We start from the raw sequence: 14715 nt of genomic DNA on the forward strand, positions 1-14715 counted from the left end.
TAAAAGCATTGCATGAGTATTCTTTGTGGAGTCCTGTGAGTCCTTTCAATTAGCTAAGCTAGAGATCATCACAAAAGGCCAAGTGGAGTAGCCTACTCCTCACTTTCCATCAAGATAATACATCACAAGCACTGTCATAACTCTGGAGAATTTTTAGATATTCGTGCTACCGTCAAAAACTTGGAAGATACAGAGATGATGATTCTTATCACAACCTCATTTAGCACACATGTTTGGAGTACTAAAAGTTAGATGGGTCATATTAATGACTATACTTTATCACAAACTTAATTAGTGAAGCTAATCACTATGCATGTTGAGATGTGATATCTTTATTGAAGCAAATCAACACAGCCCCTGGCATCAGGTACTCAGCTATTAGGCTGGAAACTGCTTTTCTCCCCTATTCCTACAAAGATAATAAAGTGTCTGGATTTATTGTGACAATATGTACCATATACAATATTCAGAATGTGAAGATATGTGTGACCCATGTAAATGCTTATTAGAGGGCGTTCACTGTAAAAGAAACTCAGTGACTTGATGGACATAACAGCCCATCCTGTGGATTTCATTAAGCTTCTTTCCCCATCCTCCATGTTTCTTGTGAATAGGTGCACATACAAAATGGCAATGGGCACATGGGCTACTTATTATGGACTTTCCTTTTCAGGACTGATCTAGCTGCTGTCATGCATTTGTCTAATATTCTAATAGTTAACACAAGTCTTGAGCCCCCAAGGTTGAGCATCATTTTCTGAGGGACCAGCCACACATTACAATGATATATAGGACTCTTTCCAGAATGGAAGGGCCAGTGTTTGGTCCTCACAGGGTGATACACATATTTAGAGTACATATTTGCCTTTCCCTATGTCCAGCTTTTCTTTCAGGACTACTATTCATGAACTTAGTGACTGCCTTTTCCCTTGTGATAGTATACCACACATCGTCTCTGAATAGGAAGTACAGTTTAGAACAAAGGAAGTGTGAAAATGGTCTAACTGGTCTGTACATATGTGTTGCATTGAGGTTTCAATTTTAATTTTACTCAGGTTGCAGCAAAAAATCAATTAATGGCCTAAAACAGTAGATCTAAGAAACTGCACAAACCACATAGTAAGCACTTATAGTAAGAATGTATTTCCTTAGAAAGCTCAGTTGCTAAATAAACAGAAAAGACAGGAGAGGGGTATAAGACTCAAACCTCCAAATTGGTCTCTGCTTTTTTTGGTGAGGAAGATTGGCCCTGAGCTAACATCTGTTGCTAATCTTACTCTTTTTACTTGAAGAAGATTGTCCCTGAGCTAACATCTGTGACAATCTTCCTCTATTTTGTATGTAGGATGCTGTCACAGCATGGCTTGATGACCAGTGCGTAGGTCCCTCCCCAGGGTTCAAACCTGTGAACCCCGGGCTGCCATAGCGGAGCACATGACCATAACCGTTACTCTGCTGGGCCAGCCCCTTGTATCTCTGCTTTGACTGACACCAGGTGTCCTCCTCTGCTTACTGCTGTTTCTTAGAGAGATACAGCCAGTCGAGTACATGGATTGCTCAATGGGAATAGCTTGGTGATGGTGTGGCAAGTTGGGCTTTTGTGCTAGCTAGGCACTGGATGTTGCTGTGACATCTCACATTCTTTGGTTCAAAATTTTTTGATTAGGTTACCTCAGTAGGGTTGCATCATTATTCTTAAATGCATCCTGATGATCTACGGACAAAATATGTCAATGATTCACAAACATAATGTTCAGGTCCCATGTAATAATTAGGCCAGTCATGAGATATATGGTCAAATCGTTATCTCATTAATGACCTGAATGGAACAAACTGCTAAACTGTTAAAAACATTTGCCAAATGTGAAGAGTTATCTAATGGCATGGTCGTTTTTAACTCTTGCACCTGCATAAAAAATTTTCTCAAAATTGTATGTCTTTTTAAGGCAATTAATGTATTATCATAAGAAAATAGTTAATGAACTGAACTCTTAACATAGAAAGAAACTCATGGTGTTTAATGTACTAGTAATGTGGAAGTATGAACCATCAGGAAGAGCATTGTGAATAAGGTTCTTATTTATATGCATCAGGGTGGTTTAACAAAGTTACTTCTGTTCTTAAAATAAAAGGATGTAAACTCTCTGGTTTTCATTATTTGGAGAGATATTCTAGAAATACTCATTAAAAAAGAATCCTGACAGCCTACCAGAAGAAAAATAAATCAGTGTAATAATAAATTTATCAGACATAGAAGGGCATACTAGTGAACCTAGGGCCAGACTAGGGACAATCTCTTGTTCCTGCTTTCAGGGAACAAAAACTCATCTTTATCAATTCCTGGTGAATACGGTTCATTTCTGTAACTTTCTACTAGCCTTGCTTATCTATATTTCAAGGGATGTAGATTTTTATATCAACCATGTCAACTGAAGGTATTTAATGGTTTGGCATATTCAAAGACAGCCATGTATTAACAATTTATCTTTATTTACAAGTGTAGGAATCCATTTAAAAAAAAAAAAAAACTTCCTATAATGCATTTCTTTCATGGACAAGCAAATTTTTTCTTTACAGGAAGTGGAAGAATTTGTTCAGAGCTTTGGAGAATCTGGTACTGTGGTGTTTTCATTGGGATCAGTGATCAAAAATCTCACGGAAAAAAACACAAACATGATCACAGTGTCCCTTGCCCAGATGCCACAGAAAGATAAATTTTAAACTCTTTATCATATCTATAAACTGCTTTCCTAAAAAGGAGGTAAAATTTCAAAATACATGTGTAGCCAAATATCTTCCTATATCCCTTTGGAATTATTTTTACACATTTGCTTAAATTTTGCATATCTTGCTTTGCATCGCTTTCCGAAATTTATATGAATTCATATTAAGGATGACATTTTGTTATTTTGGCCAGGAACAGAAGAATTTCTAGATTCATTCATCATGCAGGCTTCATTACACTGGATTTTCTAAATAAGGTGTGGAATCTGCAATAAGCATCATGTAGAGTTATGCTATCATTCCAAGCACGTGTTACCTAGTGCAGAATTGGTAAAATGTTGAGTTGACAAGCTCTTACTCCAGGTATAAAACGAGCTCCAACTCCCATCTCTGCTCTCAGTCCCTCTTTTTCCAAATTGAGTACACTGTACAATTTAGGAATAGCATACTTAAAGTATCTCCTGAGAGAGATGGCATGGGCCACCATGAATCCTCTTTTACTCTGATTGTGGAGTAGAAGAGAGACAAAAATCCAGTCCAAAAATAGCTACTATTTTTTCTAGTTTCAATTGGGGAATAGCAACAGAAATGTTGGGACATAACGTTCCTAAATTTAATATCTCTTCACTTGTCGATTCAGAATATGACTTAATCAGTGTAACTATTTCTGAATAATCAGATAAACAACTCCAACTTTCTCAAATGGAGTAGAAATAGACACATATAAATTTGTAAAACAAGTGGGCAAAATCAAGTCTAACCCAGAAAAAGGTAAATAAGTCCCCTTATCTTAAAATCTTACCATTTTTCTTAAACTGTAAGATCAGTTCTGTCATTGCTTTTGAGGTACAGGCCAGGTTCATGCCTGATCTGAACTCCTTCTAAGCCATCTACACTACTTTTATCACAGTGTTATTTGAGAACTGACCTGGCATATAGTACAGAGAAACTTGCCATGAAAAAAATATCTTCCATGGCCGACCCAGTGGCGTAGCTGTTAAGTGCGCATGCTCAGCTGCAGTGGCAAAGGGCTTGGATTCCGGGTGTACACTGATGGACCGCTTGTCAAGCCATACTGTGGCGGTGTCCCATATAAAGTAGAGGAAGATGGGCATGGATGTTAGCCCAGGACCAGTCTTCCTCAGTAAAAAGAGGAGGCAAAAATACATTAGATTCGTGTCTCTTTATGCATTCGTGTTTTCAAGTTCTTTGAGAAATAGAAGTACAATGATGTACACCTGAAATCTATACAAGGTTATAAACCAATGTTACTGCAATAAACAAAAAATTAAAAAAAAATACATTAGATTCATGTCAATGATTTCTGTCTACAATATTCTAGGAAGCAGTGTTTTCCCCCTACTATATAATAAAAATTAAGTTTCACTGCCTAAAAATAAATGCTATTTCTTACTCCAAAGGCAATGACACTATATTATTGACTACATAACATAGAAGGATATAAACCTTCAGCAAAATATCTGTGGGTAATAAAATGTAAGCAAATCACTCCCTATTTCCTTCAAAAAATATTGTTACAAGGATTGTGGTAGAGAAATCTAAATTGCCTTAGAGAATATCTAAATTATAAAAATAGACTGTAAGCAGAAATATGGGCATTAAAGTTGCTGCCAGTGAAAGCTCACAAGGAAAAGAAAAATATGTTATTGGAAACTGGAGGAAAGGGAATCCTTGTTCTGTACTATCAGAAAGCTTTGAGGAATTGCGTCCCATGATGACATGGAAAGCAGGATTTATCAAGTGATGAACTTACATGATTGCTTGAGGATATTTCCCAGCAAAGTTTCTGCCACTTACAGTAAAATATGAGAGGTAAGAGATAAACTGATGGAAGAAGTCTTAATCAACAAGGAACTTGGCCTGATGATTTGTAAAATTCATAGTCTGTCCAGATTGCAAAGGAAGCTAATATTAAGAGATTCACTGTGAGAAAAACATGCTCTAGAGAAAAGCCAAAGCTGTGGCTATGGAATCTTTTGCTAACACTTCAGAAATATCAAAAGGTTAGAGTATTCAGTCACAGGAAAGACTGTTTGAAGAGATTGGGAGTATAACTCAATCGATCCAGAGAACATCTAGGAAGTTACTATTCAGCCATCTCAGTAAAAGTCAAAAAAGAGAGAGAATTAACTAAGAAAGACCTATCTAAGAAAGAATGAGCCTCTTATCTAAGGGAGTGAATCTCCAGGACATGCCCAGGAGACCCACAATGTTATTGAGAATTTTAAACCACTCTCTGCTTCAAGCAAAAGAGAGTACAAAGTGAAAGAAAGCTGTCTGATCTCCAGAATTCTACATGCAGGAAATGGGACTAATAAATCTACTTGGCTGCAAATATATGCTATCTTCCATGAAACAAGAAGGATTGTCAAGAAAGGAGAATCACAAGGCCAGAGAGCAGAGCCTTGAAGTAGAAATGATCATCCCCAGGTCATGAAATAGTGACCTTTTCTCATGTGGATTTTGCAGTGTCCTGAACCAGCAACTCCTTTTTTTATTTTCACCTCGTTTGAACCAAAATGTTTATAACTATTATCCTGGGCCTATCACCATCATATTTCAGGAACAGACAAATTGTTCTTTAGTTTCACAGAAAAGAAATTGTGCTCCATAATGGATCATACCAAGAGGCTCTCCAATACCTGATTTAGATGATACAGATGATGAGATTTGGGACTTTTGAGCTCATGAGATTTTGGACTTTGAGCTGATGTTGCAATGGGTTGAGACTTCATGGGACTTAAGAATATAGTGAACATATTTTGCATGTGTGATGGACATGAACTTCTGGGACCCAGAGGACAGACTCTTATGAGCATAATAATGGCTGCTAAGATATCCAAGCACTAATCCTCAAAATCTGTGACTATGTGAGCATCCATGGCAAAAGGAACTTTGTAGATGTTGTTATTGATTTCTAATTCATATAATTGTGGTTGGAAAAGATGCTTGGAACTATTTCAATCTTCTTAAATTGCTAAGACTTTGCTGTAGCCTATCATATGATCTATCACAGGAATGTTTGTGTGCACTTAAGAATGTATATTCCGCTGCTGTTGGATCGGATGTTCTACATGTGTTTTTAGATCCATTTAGTCTAATGTATAGGTCAAGTCCAGCATTTTCTTGCTGATTTTCTCTCTGAAGGATCTATCCAACACAGAAAGTGGGTCATTGAAATTCCTTACTATTATTGTATTGTTCATTTCTTCCTTCAGATCTGTCAGTATTTACTTAACATATTTAGGTACTCTGATGTTGGCTGCATATATATTTACAATTGTTATATCTTCTTGGTTAGCCAATCCATTTATCACCATATAATGACTTTCTTTGTCTCTTGTTACCATTTGTGGCTTAAAATCTATTTTGTCTGATATAAGTATAGCTACCTCTGCTCTCTTTGCTTTCCACTTGCATTGAATTCTTTTCCATCCCTTTACTTTGTGCCCATGTGTGTCCTTAAAGCTGAAATGAGTCTCTTGTGGGGAGCTAGACTTTCGTCTTGTTTTTTTATTTTTTAATCCATCCATCCATTCTGTGCCTTTTGATTAGAGAATTTGATCCATTTACATTTAGCGTAATTATGGCTATGTAAAGACTTGGTAATGCCATCTTATTAATTGCTCTCTGGCTGTCTTGTAGTTTCATTGTTTCTTTTTCCTCATTTTCTGCGTATCTTTGTGAATTGCTAATTTTTCTGGTGGTGTACACTGATACCCTTCTTTAGCTTTTCCTAATCTACTAGAGGTTTCTGCTTTGTTGTTGCCATGAGGCCTCCATAAAATATCTTATACATAAAACAGTTCATTTAAACTGATAGCAACTTAACTTTGATTGCATACAAAAGCTCTACCCTTTTAGACTCCCTTTTATGTTTTTGATGTCGCAATTTACCTCTTTTTATTTTGTCTATTTGTTAACAAATTATAGTAGTTGTTTTTACTTTTAATTCTCTTTCCCTTTAATCTTATACTACGTTAAGTGGTTAACACATCATCATATTACAGAATTATAGTTTTCTAAATCTGACTGTATATTTAACTTTTCCAGTGTGTGGTGCATTTTCATATGTTTTCATGTTACTAATTAGTGTCTTTTCATTTCAGCTAAAGAAATCCTTACAGCATTTCTTGCAATGTAGGTATTGGGTAACAAGCTCCCTTAGCTTTTATTGATCTACAAAAGTCTTTATTTTCCCTTTATTTCTGGAGGATGATCTTACCAGATAGAGTATTCTTGGCTGGCAATTATTTTCCTTCACCACTCTGAATATGTCATTCCACTCTCTCCTGCCATGTAAGGTTTCTGCTGAAAAATCTGCTGCAAGCCTAATGGGGATTTCTTAGCAGGTTACAATTTTCTTTTCCCTTGATGTTTTTAGGATTCTGTCTTTTTCTTTGATTGTTGGTGGTTTCATTATAATATGTCTTGGAGAAGATTGTTTTGAATTGCAGTACTTGGGTGATGTATTAGCTTTCTTACCATGGATATCCAAATTATCCCCAGGTTTGGGAAGGTCTTGGCTATTATTTCTTTAAATAAACTTTCTGTCCCCTTTTCCCTCTGTTGTCTTTCTGGAACTCCAAGGATTCAGATATTGATGTTTTTGATGATGTCCCATGGATCACGTAGACTTTCTTCACTCTTTTTTCATTTTTTTCTTTGTTGTCTTCTGGTAGAGATATTTCAAAGTTTCTATTCTTTACCTCACTGATTCTGTCTTCTGTTTGGTCTATTCTGCTATTGATTCTACTACATTTTTGAATTCATTCATTGAATTATTCAGCTCCAGAGTTTCTGTTTTGTTCTTTGTTACGATTTCTATTTCTTTGTTAAATTTATCATTTTGTTCATGTATTGTTTTCCTAATTTCATTGAATTATCTTTCTTTCAAGTCACTGAGTTTCCACAAAACAGCCATTTTGAATTACTTATTGAGTAAATTACAGAATTCTGAGTCATTGGGTTGGTTACTGGAGGATCATTGTTATCTTTTGGTGGTATCATGTTTCCTTAATTCTTCATGTTTCTTGGAGTTTAACACTGTTGTTTTTTGCATTTGAAATATCAATCTCCTCCTCCAATCTTTACAGCTGCCTACAAATGGGAAATATTTTTCATTGGTCCTACTTATATCTGGGGCTTTCTCAACCTTGTATAGATGCACCTGCTCCACACTTTTTGCTCCCTTTTGTGGCAGAAATCGTAGGCTTTTACGTCTTCTCTTGATCTTACCACTCACTAGACCAGCTAAGTGAAACCTTTCCTTTGCTTTCCAGAAGGTGGCACTACAGCTCAGGTTTTTGTTTTCTCCCTTGCCCATAGGACCTGGCCTGTTTTCTATGCACAATCTTTGTCTACCAGAAGTGGCTTTCACTGCTACCCCCAGGAGCATGCACAACGAGCTGGTTCCAGAGTTGGGGAAGGTGGGAGTTTGGCACTTGAGGCATTAAAAAAATACTTACAAAAAAATAAATGAAAGGATTTCAAGGCTGAACTTGTCTTGGTTATTGATGTATAAGTACTGTAATTAGTTTAACAATATTTGATGGCAAATGTTTGCAATATTTTAATTAAATTTGGTTTATTTTTTATAGTTTCAACACTCACCAAATGAAGAAATTCTAGATTTGAGGATTACAGTCCAGCTTCCATTAGGTATACAGATATTCACGGTGCTACATCCATCCTTAGAATCACTCTTTATGTAGGCAAATTCCTTAAGGGAAATGGCCACAATTTTGTGTTTAAAGAATAAATCACCTCCTATGAAAATTTATATTAGACTTTAAATTTTCTTATGATATATGGCTGCTTTTTACAACAAAATAGAGCTATTTGGGTAAGTTATTTTTTTCACTACTTAAAGTAATTTTTCCTAATTGCTTTAAATATACTTTCCATTGGTGGTCTCCCTTTATACAGAACATTTAATTGTATGTGTTCTCAAATGTAGTTCATCTAATGTGGTTAATGTCTTTGAATGCTTATTCTTTCAAAATACATGTGTAGTATATCTTCCCACACTGAAACAAGAGAAATATCTAGCTTCTTTAAGATGTGTTGTTATTGAAGTGTTTATGAAAGACAGTTGTATATGAAACTATTGTTCCACATTAACAAAATTTATATAATCTTTTCTCGTTCTTTCTACATCTTCTCAAAGATCTTTCTTTCTTCTCTCTTATCTCTTTAATATATAAACATTGAGTCCTTCAGCAGAGGTGGTATTAATAATATGTTTTCCTCGACATTTTAAGTTTAGGTAACATATATCTGTAATCAATAAAAAAATAGAAAATTATAAATATAGATTCCCAGTAAGGGGAAAAATTAGAAACCATCTCATAAAATTGTAACAATTCCTCACAAAAATCGTTTTATGATGAGAGTTCTATAATGAGAAAAATGTAAGTATCTAAGTTGATCAGGAAAAAATGTAAGTCTTTCAGTTGATAGGAAGTTCAGAATCTATAATCTTTACTAACCAAACACTCTTCATCTCAGAGTCCAATTCACTTCAAATACAACTCTAATGCGATATATCTGCCAGGAAACTTTACAACAGGATTTGTATGAGTTCATCTAAAAAGTATAGGGTAATTTTAGAGAAAAATAACATCTTTATACTGAAAAATATGCTTGCTGTATTTCCTAATTAAAATTATTAGTAAAAATTATTTCATTCAATCATAAAGTGTAATAAAATCCATAAGATAAAGGACAGTGATTTATATTTTTTTTGCAATTAAGACCATTAAAGATCTTTCCAATGAGTGTTCTTAAGAGTATCTTCTAAATATCAGTTTGTCATTAGATTATTTCTTAACAAGTCATCCTTCAACATTTCTTCTCTTTCTAAAGTGATGAGACATTTAGCAAAATTCCAATTCCATTCTTTAAGAAACAGTTTTAAATGAGAAGTATATGCAAAATTATTTACCTTATTAAGGAATATAAACTCCAAAATCAAAGGAACTAATACATTTATGAAAAATGTACTTACAATTGAAGATGTCTGACATGGGATTTTGCATACACAAGGAGACAACAAAATAGGCATAAAACCCAGAAATAAATAAAGCACCCTATTTTTTTTTATTCTTCATTTTTATTAACGTGGTGTATCATGTTGATTGATTTGCGAATGTTAAACCATCCCTGCATACCTGGAATAAATCCCACTTGATCATGGTGTATAATCTTTTTAATGTATTTTTGTATGCGATTTGCTAGTATTCTGTTGAGGATTTTTGCATCGATGTTCATCAGTGATATTGGCCTGTAATTTTCTTTTTTTGTGTTGTCTTTGTCTGGTTTTGGTATCAGGGTAATGTCGGCTTGGTAGAATGAGTTAGGGAGCTTCCCCCCCTCCTCAATTTTTTGGAAGAGTTTGAGAAGGATAGGTATTAAGTCTTCTTTGAATGTTTGGTAGAATTCACCAGGGAAGCCGTCTGGTCCTGGATTTTTATTCTGGGGGAGGTTTTTGATTACTGTTTCGATCTCCTTACTGGTGATTGGTCTATTCAAATTCTGTACTTCTTGATCCAGTTTTGGAAGGTTGTATGATTCTAAGAATTGACCCATTTCTTCCAGATTCTTGAATTGATTGGCGTATAGCTTTTCACAGTAGTATCTTATAATCTTTTGTATTTCTGAGGTGTCTGTTGTAATTTCTCCTCTTTCATTTCTGATTTTACTTATTTGTGCCTTCTCTCTTTTTTTCTTGGTGAGTCTAGCTAAAGGTTTGTCAATTTGGTTTATCTTTTCAAAGAATCAGCTCTTGGTTTTATTAATTTTTTCTATTTTTTTTTGGTCTCTATTTCATTTATTTCTGCTCTGATTTTTATTATTTCCCTTCTTCTACTGATTTGGAGCTTTGTTTGTTCTTCTTTTTCCAGTTTCTTCAGGTGCATTGTTAGATTGTTTATTTGAGATTTTTCTTGTTTGTTGAGAGAGGCCTGTATTGCTATTAACTTCCCTCTTAGAACCGCTTTTGCTGTATCCCATAAATTCTGGCATGTCGTATTTTCATTTTCATTTGTCTCCAGGTATTTTTTGATTTCTTCATTGACCCAGTCGTTGTTCAGTAGCATTTTGTTTAATCTCCACGTATTTGTGGCTTTTCTGATTTTATTCCTATAGTTGATTTCCAGTTTCATACCGTTGTCATCAGAAAAGATGCTTGGTATTATTTCAATCTTCTTAAATTTATGGAGACTTGTTTTGTGGCCTAATATGTGATCAGTCCTGGAGAAAGTTCCATGTGCATTTGAAAAGAATGTGTATTCTTCAGTTTTTGGATGGAATACTCTGTATATATCTACTAGGTCCATCTGTTCTAGTGTGTCATTTAAGACCAATGTTTCCTTATGATCTTCTGTTTGGATGATCTATCCGTTGGTGTAAGTGGAGTGTTAAAGTCCCCTACTATTATTGTGTTACTGTCTATTTCTGTTTTTATGTCTGTTAATAATTGCTTTATATATTTAGGTGCACCTACAATGGGTGCGTAGATATTTACAAGTGTTATATCCTCTTGTTGGATTGTTCCCTTGATCATTATGTAATGCCCTTGTCTCTTTTTACTGTTTTTTGTTTTAAAGTCTATTTCGTCTGATATGAGTACTGCTACCCCAGATTTCTTTTCATTGCCATTTGCGTGGAGTATCTTTTTCCATCCCTTCATTTTCAGTTTGTGAGTGTCTTTAGGTCTGAAGTGTGTCTCCTGTATGCAGCATATATATGGGTCTTGTTTTTTTATCCAGTCAGCCACCCTATGCCTTTTAATTGGAGCATTTAGTCCATTGACGTTTAAAGTAGCTATTGATAAGTATGTACTTACTGCCATTTTTTAACTTTTTTTTTCTCAGTGTTTTAGTAGTCCTTCTCTGTTCCTTTCTTCTTCTATACAGAATTGATGGTCTCTTTAGTTTGACCTCTGTCTGAAAGCTCTACTCTTTAACTCCCCTCCTCCCTCCTTTTATGTTTTTGATATCATATCTAACCTCTTTTTTGTGCATTTGTATCCATTACCCTCTTATCATGGAAATACATCATTTTTCCTATTTGTAGTATTCTCTTTTCCCATTAAATCAGTCCCTTTAACATTTCTTGTAGCACTGGTTTCTTGGTGACAAACTCCTTTAATTTTTGGGGAAATTTTTGATCTCTCCTTCCATTTTGAATGATAACCTTGCTGGGTAGAGTATTCTTGGCTGTAAGTTTTTTCTTTTTAGCACTTTAAATATATCATGCCACTCTCTTCTAGCCTGTAAGGTTTCTGCTGAGAAGTCAGTTGATAGCCTTATGGGGTTTTCTTTGTATGTAACTTGACTTTCTCTTGCTGCTTTTAGGTTTCTCTCTTTATCTTTAATTCTGGACATTTTGATTATGATGTGTCTTGGTGTGGGCCTCTTTGGGTTTATCTTGTTTGGGGCTCTCTGTGCTTCCTGCACCTGGATGTCTGTTTCCTTCCTTAGGCTAGGGAAGTTTTCATCTATTATTTCTTGAAATAGATTCTTTGCCCCTTTGTCTCACTCTTCTCCTTCCAGGACACCTATAACATGGATGTTAGTGCGCTTGATGTTATCCCAGAGGTCCCTTAGACTGTCCTCACTCTTTTTTTTTTTTCTTTTTTTTTTTTTTTTTGGTGAGGAGATCAGCCCTGTGCTAACATCCGCCAATCCTCCTCTTTTTTTGCTGAGGAAGACGGCCCTGGGCTAACATCTGTGCCCATCTTCCTCCACTTTATATGGGACGCCGCCACAGCATGGCTTGCCAAGCAGTGCGTCGGTGCGCGCCCAGGATCCGAAACAGCGAACCCCGGGCCGCCGCAGCGGAGCGCGCACACCTAACCGCTTGCGCCACTGGGCTGGCCCCTGTCCACACTCTTTTTAATTCTTTTTTCTTTTACCTGTTCAGCTTGGGTAATTTCTTCTAGTCTTTTGTCCAGCTCAAAGATCCGTTCTTCTGTATCCTCTACTCTGCTTTTGAGTCCCTCTAGTGAATTTTTCACTTCCAGTATTGTATTCTTCATTTCTGATGTGTTCTTTTTTATATCTTCCATTTCTTTGTTGACATTCTCACTGAGTTCATCTATTCTTCTCCCCAGATCAGTGAGCATCCTTAACACTCTTAGTTTGAACTCTCTGTTGGGTAGGTTGCTCATTTCTGTTTCATTTAGTTCCTTTTCTGGGGTTTTGTCCTGCTCCCTTACTTGGAATGTATTTGTTTGCCTCTTTATTTTGCCTCTTTCCCTGTGCTTGTGTCTACGTATTAGGTAGGTCAGCTACGTCTCCTGCCCTTGGATAGGTGACCTTATGTAAGTGATGGCTTAGGAGGCCTGCCGTGTGCTTCCCTCAGTTCCCAATGTTCCAGGGATGACCCCTATGTGGGCTATGTGTGTCCTTCTGTTGTGGCCTGTTTGCTCTTCCTGTAGGTGCCCAGGGAGGCTGAGTTATGCTCCTGGCCAGCTGTTGTAATGCTCAGCTGCTTGTGGTTGTTGTGGGCCCTTCAGTCTCTTTATCAGGTGTGAGGAGCCCCAACACAGTTGGCTGCAAGTTCTAATACCACATGTGTGTTGCAGTATTTCTTTTAAGTGATAAGGCCCCCAGCCTGACAGGTTGTTAGGCTCAGAGCCTTACAATTGCTATAAGCCTCTAGCCTTTAGGTCTCTTGTCAGCTCTCTGAGGATTGCAGCCTGGTGGGACTGGCCTCAGGCACGGGAACACCCAATGGTTTCAGGCTTTGGAAGGTGGGGCACATCCCCTATGTGGGTCTTTGAGAAGCACAAGTCTTCTGCAGCTGACAAGCCCTGCCGCCCACAGGTCCACACACACAGTCAATGCAGTCCTGCGCCGTGTGTGCCCCGACCTCCCGAAGCAGACCCAGTCTCTCCACGGCAGGAGCCCCACACACTCCACCACTGCCCCACACTCTCCACCCGCTCCTTGTGCACACCCTGCCCCACTGAAGTCGGCTCAGGTGCCAGGCTGCAGAGAATCCAGTCCCTAATCTATGCAGACCCACAACTTGCCTGAGGGCTTGTTTTGGGTGGGGCCAGTGTCTAGGGCGGGCTGCCTGCCCTGGCTGAACTGGATTATATCGGTGCTCTAGCAGGTGGGGCTAGCAGGCCTCAGGGAGAACTCCTATGGCATCTGTGTCAGCACACCCACACCAGGCCACAACAATGGCCACCGCCAATGTCCCAGTCCCTGGAGAGGTCTCACCTCTCACCTAGATGCACTCAGGGCCTATCAGGTGAGTCTCTTTTCACCAAAGCACTATGCACCTTTCTTTCTGGTTATTTTAGGATGCTTTCTGAAATGGGTGAGTTTGTGCATGGGCCCTATAAGAGCTGGTTTTACTTTCTTTGTGAACCAGCTTTTCTGGGGTACTCCCCAATGTTTAGTAGCAGGCAAAGTCAGATATTATGCCGCTTGTCTCCATTGGTCTTGGTCCACAAAATGCCCACAGCGAGGGTGCTCCCCGGCTCAGGGTCCCGCTCCTCCAGTGAGGGCTGCGTACCTGTGGGCTGCTCCCTGGAGGCTGTGAGGTGCTGCGGCTTGTGAAGGTGGCGTTTTTCTTCTCCAGAAAGGAGTTTCTGCCTCTTCCACCTCCATTAGGATTGACTGTTGTTGTAGGAGTTCCTCTTATCCAGCTTTCAGTTCTGTCTCAGGGGTAATTTTTTCACGAGTAGTTGTAAATAGGCTGTGTCCACGCAGGGGGTGAGTTCAGAGTCTGCCTACACTGCCATCTTGTCTTTGCAACCTACTTTTTTTTTCTTGAAGTCTGTTTTGTCTGATATAAATATGGCTGCAGCCACTTTCTTTTGGTTGCCATTTGCTTATTATCTTTCATCCCTTCACTCTGAGCCTATGTTTGTCTTTAGATCCAAGATGTGTCTCCTGGAGACAGCATATTGTTGAATCTTCCTAAAGCACCCTATTTATCTCTGTTCAACCA

This window comes from Diceros bicornis, chromosome 8, assembly GCF_020826845.1.
Source record: "Diceros bicornis minor isolate mBicDic1 chromosome 8, mDicBic1.mat.cur, whole genome shotgun sequence".
Taxonomy (NCBI): domain Eukaryota; kingdom Metazoa; phylum Chordata; class Mammalia; order Perissodactyla; family Rhinocerotidae; genus Diceros; species Diceros bicornis.